Below are 11,368 nucleotides of genomic sequence, written 5' to 3'. Positions count from 1 at the left end.
TCTGGGAATGACCTGCTATTGAATTCTGTAGGGTGCCGATTAGCAGTGAGTTTCTTTATTTTTCTGGGAATGACATGATGCAATTTTCCGACCAGCAATCTTGGTACATCGGCAGGTTTGACAAGACTTTATTTATCTTCAAAGGGCCTCCGAATCCTCTCAAGTTCTTTACTAACTTCATCTTTTCGTGTTTTGTTAATATGTTAATATGCTTTCTTCTGGCTTGGTTCCCATTTAGTTCTTGTCTTCTTGCTTTAAGTGTTACCGTAGAAAAGGTCTTGTTGTTTCAGCACGGATATGTTATTTTTGCTATATTCTAAAGCTAATATTATCCTTCAATCTGTAATGGAGGTTTATTCCGAGTTCTCTTTTCGCATCTTTGGTAAGTATGCTTACTCAAAATGGGAGCCTTATTTCAGCAATGGTGACATGCTATGCGGTTGTCCTTTATTTCTATACTCCCAGCGGCAAGTGCTCGTTGGCCGTTGGATGACGTTTTATGGTTATTTGTCATACATGAATGCATGTTGTGGCTACCTCATGTTGTGATATTGTTTCCATGTATTGAAAGTGGATATGCATCAATAACGAATCTTTGTTTCTTGCCTCTTTGTTTGCCTCTTTGAAAGTGGAGATCATGAAGTTTCTAATTTGTATTTTATCTCCTGAAAAATATCGACTTTTTTCTTGCATCAAATCGGGGCCAAATAAAAGAAGTTTTCTGTTCGTGGTAGAAGCATAGTTTTATTAGGGAAATGATTTCTATTATACAATGAATTCTTGAGGTACAGGTATGTGATTTGTAAGAGTGAGTTTTGCATTATTTTTTTCCAAGAAATTGAGTGGGTGCATTCTATGCGAGAGATTGCTTGTGAGTTTTCATCGTTGGTGCCTATGCCACATGTAGAATTAAACTAGAGGCTTGCTGATCGCTGCATTTTTTTCTAGACTGCACTTTAATATTAGTGGTTGATGTGGTTTCGATCTCTATTAAATGAACTAATAAATGTGTTATGAGAAAAGAGCTGAACATTATCATGTATTCTCTGTCCGCTTACTATATTGAAAGCTACTGAAGCATATCCCTTATATCAAGATTTGATGTTAATGCGAAACATTTTGTGTATGTAGGTGCACATAATCTGTGTTGATGTATTTAGCCATGGCGTTTATGTCACATGTATGGTACAGTCGTATTCAGCCAAGGTATTTTACCTATCCCTTTCTCTATGAGGTCTATGCCAGATTGGAGGTCCAGGCTCGCCGTTGATGAGGACTCGGGTGCTAGCTGAGAAAAGCAGGATGGCGATCCATTCCAGGAACCTCTGACCGAATCCATATTGGCGAAGGACCTCAAACAGGAATGGCCAAGATATGGAATCGAACGCCTTGGCCAGGTCGAGTTTCAGCAGAACCCTCGGATTGCCCAACTGGTGAAGTAGCCTCGCGGATTGCTTGACCAAGACAAAATTGTCGTGGAGGCAACATCTTGATAATGATACACAACTATATTGCAAATTGCATTTGGGCCTAAGAATTCCACCTAAAGTTAAATCTTTCTGTGGTCTATCAAAGATGCAGTTTCTGGTCATGATTGCAGCCTCAAACATTTGTTCTTGAGCTATTTTTTGCATCATGGGGAACTATATATCTGGCTATGTGTCACGGTCTATTGATACAACTGAAAATACATGTTCCTTCTTTGTCCTGTGTTTATCGTATTAGATTGTATATACTTCGGCTCTCGCTATGTAAAATAAATGCTATCAAAAGGGACATGGTGTGGTCTCAGTGCTACAATCTCCATGGGGCTTTGCTTTTCATTTTATTGCAATATTTCCTCTCCATTTGAGCTGTTAGTTTGTAGGGGGTTTTCTTCGTAAAGAGTTAAATCAAGCTTTTGCTGCTATGGAATGTTTCTTTTCGTTTTTTGAAGAAATCATTTGATCGGCCGATGTTATTTCTTCGTGAAGAGTTAAATCAAGCTTTTGCTGCTATGGAATGTTTCTTTTCGTTTTTTGAAGAAATCATTTCACTGGCTGATGTTATTTCTTGTATACAACCTAACCTATATTTTATTGTTGCTTAGGGTTGACAAGATATCTAATATCTGAATCCATAAATCAGGGCTCTATGTAAATCCGGAATGATGTTTGGTACAGGCCGGGCAATGGAGAATCATTGTTAAAGGTGATATTGCAGGCATCATCATGGCCACATCAAAGGTCCTAAGCTCTAGGTGAGATCTTTCTTATTTTTTCATCTATGGAGAATGAATCATCTCCTGCATAGTTATTAATAAGACTATATTTGTGTGACATTGTACTGGCTCATTGGTAATTGATAGTGCTTTGCCTTTTCATACTTGCAGCTATTTTTTGTTGCTCATCATGCCTTGTCTTATGAATTAGTAGTGAGTCTGTAAGGCATGAATCAACAAGAAAAATTATAGAAAGGAAAATAATAGCGAGAAGGAGGGTGAGTAGACGAAGCATTTATACTCTTTAACATCGATGTTGATTCATATTATCAGACCGGTTTGTTTTATTAGTTGGGTCAGCTGAATGTTAAGACGGGAGGTGGGATAGATAGTCCTCATTGTACCATGAAATCTGAAAATAACTAATTCTTTTTGTTGATGAAGCCGCTGAAAATATTGGTTCTCACGTACTTACACCTTTCAGTTAAATACGAAATCTTTTTTTATTGGAACGTTTCAACTGAATATATCAAGGCAAGGAATTAATTGACAAGATGAGATACAATATATTAATACATTGCCAATGTTTTTTAATACTTGATGTATGCTAAAAAAAAATTGGTTTGTCTTTTAATAGTGCCCCTCTGGCCCAAATTAATTAGTTGACACACATGGTACTAGAATCAAAACTCACATAGTAATGGGCTGTGACAATTAATAGACCTGAAATTAATTTCTTGCCTTGATACATGATACATGAAGAACCACATCCTCGATTTCCTGTTCCAGGTCCACAACTACTGCCTTCCCCAAGAAGGCCATCTTTGACGCTACATCAGCAAGGTGAGCCCTTTTTCCTTCACTGTCCATGGTTTTATCATCTTGCAATGTTAGCTGTAATTTTGCTTAATTTGTTGATTGTTTTCTTTCTTATGAGCAGAGGAAAGTTGTGACCAAAAAGTGTTTTTTATTGTCTGCAGGTCACCGTCTGCAGAGGACTCATTTTTTGCCTCACAATTTCATTTCTACGAGTTATAATCCAATTTAGTTAATTATTTGAGTTTGTTGTCTCTGGCATTTGTTTGATCCAAAAGAAAACTGTTAGCATTTTCCCCTTTCCCAAAGTACAAGCTATACTAACTATTGGCCATGTGCATATTAGTTAGATCACACGCATGCCCTTATAGCAAGGTGAATAATTCTCACCTTTTTTTATAGTCACTAACTCACTATGTATGTTCTATTTTCTCAGCTGTATATTTGATCGTAATTCTTTTTTTTGTTTGTTTGATAGGCTTACTATGGGAGGAACCTGCGGTTATGATGTATAATAATTCTGGTATGCGAGTATGATAAAGACCACTTTTTGTGGCCTGATCACATCTGTTCTTTGCTTCTTATTTATGATCTTGGTGTATTCACATTGAAGAAAATAACACCATACTTATTGAATGTCTTGATGGCACAAAAAACATGAGATTGGCTTCTATGTTATACACATTTATTTCTCTTTTCTACTACCTCTGGTCATGTTTAATCGACGCGAGGCAATCACGTCCGTAGGCTACTTTCTCTAGGCACTCGCGTCAATTTAATCCGAACGGAGGGAGTATTAACAAATGGTTGGATGAAAAAAAAAATCGCTTCTGCATCATATATGTGTTATCTTTATATAATTGCTTGAATGTTTTTTTATAAAAAAATGCTTATATAGGCTTAAGGGGCCACGATGACCTAATGAATTCTTGGACAACTAAATAAACATCAGCCGTGTAAACCTTATGATTAACTGTCTCGCTTTTGCCTCTGCGCCGGGTCTGACCTGTTAGGGGACGTGAACGACCCCTCCGTTTTCTGTGTCTAATTTAAAATAATGTCGGCCTAAATGTTTTTTTTTTTGCTTTGGTGAACATTCCTCCCATCGAACCTTACACATAAGAACGACACAACAAAAAAATATTTCAAACTTATTAAAACGCTGTGCATAGGTATACTTAAACATTGCGACATTGCGATGAGAGATAAATGTGCAAGTAACGAAATAAGAAATCACAACCACTTTCCGGTGATGGCAACTGGTTTGCCCAAAGGAAAGTGGAAGACATATCGAGAGCATTACCCAAATGAGAGTACAAGGGCCATCGAGAGCGTTTCCTCCAACGAAACACGTTGAATACTAATATAGCTCACCATGGGAAGGCCATCGAAAGAGCTACATGCTCCCGAGCCTCCATTATTGAAATAAACCAACGATTACGATGAGCAACACGGTAACACGCCCCGTCAGATACTATTATACTCGATGCAAGAGCTTTTCTCCAACCTTCAGTACTAAAATAAGCCAAACCCTATGGTTAGCCTCCGCCATTTGCGCGATAGCGCAACGGGTATTATTTGAAAGTTATTAAAACACAGTGCATAGGTACACTTAAACATTGCGATGAAAGACAAATGTGCAAGTGACGAAATAAGAAATCGCATCTAATATTCTCGTGATAGCAAGTGAATTACGCAACGGAAAGTGGAAGAGATATCGAGAGCATTACCCACATGAGAGTACAACGGCCGTCGAGCAATGCGATAACACGCCCCGTCGGATACTATTGTACTCGATGGAAAAGCTCTGCTCCAACCTTCGGTACTAAAATAAGAGAAACCCTATGGTTAGCCTCCGTCATTGCGCGATAGCGCAACAGGTCATCTAGTGAAGCTTGTAATAACGACGACGCGCTAGGCGGTTACCGAATGAAAGCTCGTCACGTCATGCTTCAGCTAGCAACGGAGACCGACGCCGCGTGCGGTGTGGGGGTAGCCATGTAGACGCCAAGGCCTTCTTAGAGCATCTTTCTATAATGTTGTAAAATAGGTTTAGTGCTTTAAATACTGTTATTTTACGTATTTGGGCAACAGACAAAGGGCTCAGTAGACTATTTGGTGTTCCTAATTTTTTCAGGTAGCTTCAAATTTGTCCCTCTTGTTGCATATTAGGGGCACCGGCATGGTTGCCGCAAAACAAATCGGCGCACCTTCCCGCCTTGCCTCCCCCTAAGGCTACCGCCGGAGCCCACTCCGCTCAGAAGGAAGGGGTCATCCCAGAGGGCTACTGGCGACACATCTGAGCGAGGGGGAGGAGAGGGAGGGGTGGCTGTGGAGTTGGTGGGGAAGAGAGAGAAGGTACCGGTGGCGTCTTGGGAAGCGGAGAAGCGCCTATGGGCTCGGCTCAGCCACGAAGTTGAGCTGCAAGTAGAGAAAGAAGCAGGCGCCGCCCGAGCTGTTCGGCAGCCGCAATAGAGGAAAAGGAAGTGGCCTAGGTCAATGGATCTAGCCGCTATACTGAAATTAGAATTTTTCATGATATGCTCGGTATATATATCTCTGCTTTGTATATTGCTTGTTAGTTCCTGCTGCCCTCTTTGATTATTACAAAATGATAGAGAGAAAAGATGCTTTGCAACTCATTGTTTGTTTGTTGTTGATTTTCTGGCTAAATGATTCTTCATTTTTTGTTGATTGCTTGTGCTGAATTACGCTGCTGTTATAACATATGGTGTTTTGTTTAGTAGAAATTAAAGTAACTTGTTCGATCTCCTGTAACTTAAAATCTGATAGTAGTTATAGTTATGTAAGTGCATGCACCGATGTAAGGATACATTGCCTTTATGTGTGATTTTGGTAATTAGTGACAATCCATATGAACCAATATTTGCATTGAGTTTTATATGAAGCAATAGTCCATAGGTAATGCTTGTAGTCCATATGTGTTGGGTTCAAGTAAGAATGCCATTAAGAATTCAAGATATGCCTCTAAATCGGTGTCATGATAAACTCATGAGTTGAGCTATGGTTAGCTAAGATTTAGAGCATGCAATCAAATGAAGAGTTGTTTGTATGCCTCAAGATATTGAGATAGAGCATGAGAATATACAAGGTTGATCAAGAATAAGAGCGGAGATTGGATTCAAGTTGGTCAACACATGAAGCATAAAGAATGTACCACATTGGATAATGTGATCTTATGGTAGGGTAAGCTTTATCAGTTATGCTTTGTGAACTAAAACCATCATATATGTGTGTTTGTGTTGTCTATGTGGGTTAGGTCTCTTTCCATGGGCATACATCAAAAATTAAGATTTCATACAGCCCGTAAGAGGATGGCATCAAGTAGTGATAGTAATCAAGGTTGAGAATGGCAAGTTCAAGATAAGCATCTTGAGAAGATCATACGCTTGAAGCTTGTCGTTCATTTGATGATAATGGACATGTGAAAATGTGACTTAATGAAGCTATCCCATAGTGGTGCATGGGGAACAAATTGTATGTCTTCACGAAGCAACAATGATCAGGTGAAGCATTCTAGATTGAATGAAGCTTGAAGAGGTGTCATCAGAATCAAACGGGATGCGCAAGGAAAATGTATGGTCTTGCTAGGTTTTCATTATACCGGTCTCAAGGTGGTTGTTGGCAGACTAGGTTATAGGATAGATAGCCGCAGTATCAAGAGGGGCTTTAGTTGGGTGACTTGATCACATCATCTTAGGGAACTCAATCATTTGCATGCTTTTGCATCCCATATTTTTGTTGCTTCTTGGTGTTTCTCTATGTGAGGTTTTTGAGCATGTTGCTAGATTTCTAACAAGCTCAAGTTCATAGAAAACGGAATTTGTATGCATCTTATATTGTGTTTTTGAGTTTGGAGTTTTAATCGGTTCTTCGTGTGGAGAGGTTCCACCTCTAAATTCATGGAAAAATCTCCTTTGTTGGCTCCTAATATTTCCTAATATTCATTTGTTGGGGTAGCTCTTGTCGTTATATTTTTCCAAAAAAATTGGTTTTATTTTAATCGGAGTTTCGGAACAATGCAGGAGAACTTAGTTCTCGAACAAAAAAAGGTTGTTTGAATTGTTTTCGCGAAACAGATGCACCAACCAACACCGCCGGCCTCACCACCAGAATGCACAGTCTGCACCTGCCTGTGAGCCGATGGCCGCTGGAATGGTCACATTACCGAACTAGTTGTGAACCGGCGTACGACCTAGTGACCACCGGTCATACCGACTCAGGTCTCGGCGACAAGCCTGGTGCACCGAACCCAAACAGTTTTGGCGGGCCACTGGTTGGCACTCAACCAAATCGGTGTGGGAGACAGTGCCACCGGCTGGTGCGTCGGACTGTCCGGCATATAGGTCGGTCCACCGACTTGTCACCGGAATGCCTTCACAAAATCACCTCAAACAACTAGTTTTTATCCTTTGACTATATAAGGCCTTTCTTCCTCCTTGAGGAGGTTAGGTAAACCATTCACTTTGCGCTATCTCTCTCTCTCTCTACTCCATTGTTGAACCTTAAAAGTTTGCTTCCTCTCCATTCCCTCCTATGATTCTTGCATCTCTTTGAGGTCTTTGGAAGAAGAGATCTAGATATACAATATCAACCGACCAATTCCTCCTCTAAGTGAGGGGAGCCCATTAGATCTAGATCTTGGAGTCATTTGCTAGACTCCAGCTTTGTTCTCCCTCTCTAATTACTGCCTAGCACTTGTAACTTTGGTGGGATTTGAGTATGAATGATTTGAACATCTTTGGTGTTTGATTGCGCGTAGTTGACACGTCCGTTGGGAACCCCAAGAGGAAGGTGTGATGCGCACAGTAGCAAGTTTCCCTCAGTAAGAAACCAAGGTTTAATCGAACCAGTAGGAGTCAAGAAGCACGTTGAAGGTTGATGGCGGAGGAGTGTAGTGCGGCGCAACACCGGGGATTCCGGCGCCAACGTGGAACCTGCACAACACAATCACAGAACTTTGCCCCAACGTAACAGTGAGGTTGTCAATCTCACCGGCTTGCTGTAAACAAATGATTAAACGTATTGTGTGGAAGATGATGTTTGTTTGCGAAGAACAGTAAAGAACAATTGCAGTAGATTATATTTCAGATGTAAAGAATAGGACCGGGGTCCACAGTTCACTAGTGGTGTCTCTCCCATAAGATAGCAGATGTTGGGTGAACAAATTACGCGTTGGGCAATTGACAAATAAATAAGGCATAACAATGCACATACATATATCATGATGAGTACTATGAGATTTCATCAGGGCATTACGACAAAGTACATAGACCGCTATCCAACATGCATCTATGCCTAAAAAGTCCACCTTCAGGTTATCATCCGAACCCCCTCTAGTATTAAGTTGTAAACAACAGACAATTGCATTAAGTATGGTGCGTAATGTAATCAACACAAATATCCTTAGACAAAGCATCGATGTTTTATCCCTAGTGGCAACAGCACATCCACAACCTTAGAACTTTCTGTCACTGTCTCCGCATTTAATGGAGGCATGAACCCACTATCGAGCATAAATACTCCCTCTTGGAGTCACAAGTATCAACTTGGCCAGAGCCTCTACTAGCAACGGAGAGCATGCAAGAACATAAATAACATATATGATAGATTGATAATCAACTTGACATAGTATTCAATATTCATCGGATCCCAACAAACACAACATGAAGGATTACAAATAGATGATCTTGATCATGATAGGCAGCTCACAAGATCTAACATGATAGCACAATGAGGAGAAGACAACCATCTAGCTACCGCTATGGACCCATAGTCCAGGGGTGAACTACTCACACATCGATCCGGAGGCGATCATGGCGATGAAGAGACCTCCGGGAGATGATTCCCTCTCCGGCGAGGTGCCGGAGGCGATCTCCTGAATCCCCCGAGATGGGATTGGCGGCGGCGGCGTCTGCGGAAGGTTTTCCGTATCGTGGCTCTCGGTACTGGGGGTTTCGCGACGGAGGCTTTAAGTAGGCGGAAGGGCAGGTCAGGGGGCCACACGAGGGCCCCACAAGCCAGGGCCGCGCGGCCAGCACCTGGGCCGCGCCGCCCTGTTGTGGCGGCGCCTCGTGGCCCCACTTCATAAGTCCTCCGGTCTTCTGGAAGCATCGTCGAAAAATAGGCCCACGGGCGTTGATTTCGTCCAATTCCGAGAATATTTCCTTACTAGGATTTCTGAAACCAAATACAGCGAGAAAACAAAGAATCGGCTCTTCGGCATCTCGTCAATAGGTTAGTGCCGGAAAATGCATAATAATGACATATAATGTGTATAAAACATGTGAGTATCATCATAAAAGTACCATGGAACATAAGAAATTATAGATACGTTTGAGACGTATCAAGCAACCCCAAGCTTAGTTCCTACTCGCCCTCGAGTAGGTAAACGATAACAAAGATAATTTCTGAAGTGACATGCTATCATAATCTTGATCATACTATTGTAAAGCATATGAGATGAATGCAGCGATTCGAAGCAATGATGAAGATAATGAGTAAACTAATGAATCATATAGCAAAGACTTTTCATGAATAATACTTTCAAGACAAGCATCAATAAGACTTGCATAAGAGTTACTCATAAAGCAATAAATTCAAAGTAAAGGCATTGAAGCAACACAAAGGAAGATATAAGTTTCAGCGGTTGCTTTCAACTTCAACATATATATCTCATGGATAATTGTCAACACAAAGTAATATAACAAGTGCAATAGGTAAACATGTAAGAATCAATGCACATAGTTGATACAAGTGTTTGCTTCTAAGATAGAAGGAATAGGCAAACTGACTCAACAATAAAGTAAAAGATAGGCCCTTCGCAGAGAGGAAGCATTGATTACTATATTTGTGCTAGAGCTTTTCATTTTGAAAACAAGAAACAATTTTGTCAACGGTAGTAATAAAGCATATGAGTTATGTATAAGACATCTTATAAGTTGCAAGCCTCATGCATAGTATACTAATCGTGCTCGCACCTTGTCCTAATTAGCTTGGGTTAATGATACGTCTCCGACGTATCGATAATTTCTTATGATCCATGCCATATTATTGATGATACCTACATGTTTTATGCACATTATATGTCATATTTATGCATTTTCTGGAACTAACCTATTAACAAGATGCCGAAGTGCCAGTTCCTGTTTTCTGCTGTTTTTGGTTTCAGAAATCCTAGTAACGAAATATTCTCGGAATCGGACGAAATCAAGACCCGAGGTTCCTATTTTTCCCGGAACCATCCAGAACACCCGAGAGCCGCCGGAGGGAAGCCCCTGGGGCCCCACACCACACCCTGGCGCGGCCAGAGGGGGGGCCGCGCCGCCCTATGGTGTGGTGGCCCCAGGCCCCCTCCGAGGCTGCCCTTCCGCCTATTAAAAGCCTCCGTCGCGAAAACCCTATTACGTACAACGAAACCCACAGAAACCTTCCAGAGCCGCCGCCATCGCGAAGCCAAGATCTGGGGGACAGGACTCTCTGTTCCGGCACCCTGCCGGAGCGGGGAAGTGCCCCCGGAAGGCTTCTCCATCGACACCGCTGCCATCTCCACCGCCATCTTCATCACCGCTGCTGCTCCCATGAGGAGGGAGTAGTTCTCCATCGAGGCTCGGGGCTGTACCGGTAGCTATGTGGTTCATCTCTCTCCTATGTACTTCAATACAATAATCTCATGAGCTGCCTTACATGATTGAGATTCATATGATGATGCTTGTAATCTAGTTGTCATTGTGCTAGTCAAGTGAGTTTTACTTATGTGATCTCCGGAGACTCCTTGTCCCACGTGTGTAAAGGTGACGAGTGTGTGCACCGTGTGGGTCTCTTAGGCTATATTTCACAGAATACTTACTCACCTGTTATGAATGGCGTAGTGAAGTGCTTATTTATATCTCTTTATGATTGCAATGTGTTTTGTATCACAATTTATCTATGTGCTACTCTAGCAATGTTATTAAAGTAGTTTTATTCCTCCCGCACGGTGTAATGGTGACGAGTGTGTGCATCCGTGTTAGTACTTGGCGTATGCTATGATCATGATCTCTTGTAGATTGTGAAGTTAACTATTGCTATGATAGTATTGATGTGATCTATTCCTCCTACATAGTGTGAAGGTGACAGTGTGCATGCTGTGTTAGTACTTGGTTTAGTCTTATTGATCTTTCATGCACTCTAAGGTTATTTAAATATGAACATTGAATTGTGGAGCTTGTTAACTCCGGCATTGAGGGTTCGTGTAATCCTACGCAATGTGTTCATCATCCAACAAGAGTGTAGAGTATGCATTTATCTATTATGTTATGTGATCAATGTTGAGAGTGTCCACTAGTGAAA

General features: G+C 41.2%; 1 long non-coding RNA gene across 1 annotated transcript; it reads left to right on the top strand.

Moving 5' to 3' along the window:
• The first annotated feature begins 2,119 nt into the window (after positions 1–2,119).
• Positions 2,120–3,229, top strand: LOC124699848. Its single transcript, XR_007001539.1, has 3 exons — positions 2,120–2,239; positions 2,990–3,043; positions 3,181–3,229. It is a non-coding gene; the product is annotated as an uncharacterized LOC124699848 (long non-coding RNA).
• Positions 3,230–11,368: the final 8,139 nt, after the last annotated feature.

Source organism: Lolium rigidum, chromosome 3 (genome assembly GCF_022539505.1).
Source record: "Lolium rigidum isolate FL_2022 chromosome 3, APGP_CSIRO_Lrig_0.1, whole genome shotgun sequence".
NCBI lineage: Eukaryota > Viridiplantae > Streptophyta > Magnoliopsida > Poales > Poaceae > Lolium > Lolium rigidum.
Note: the sequence above shows the minus strand (reverse complement) of the source record. Positions and strands in the feature narration are given on the sequence as shown.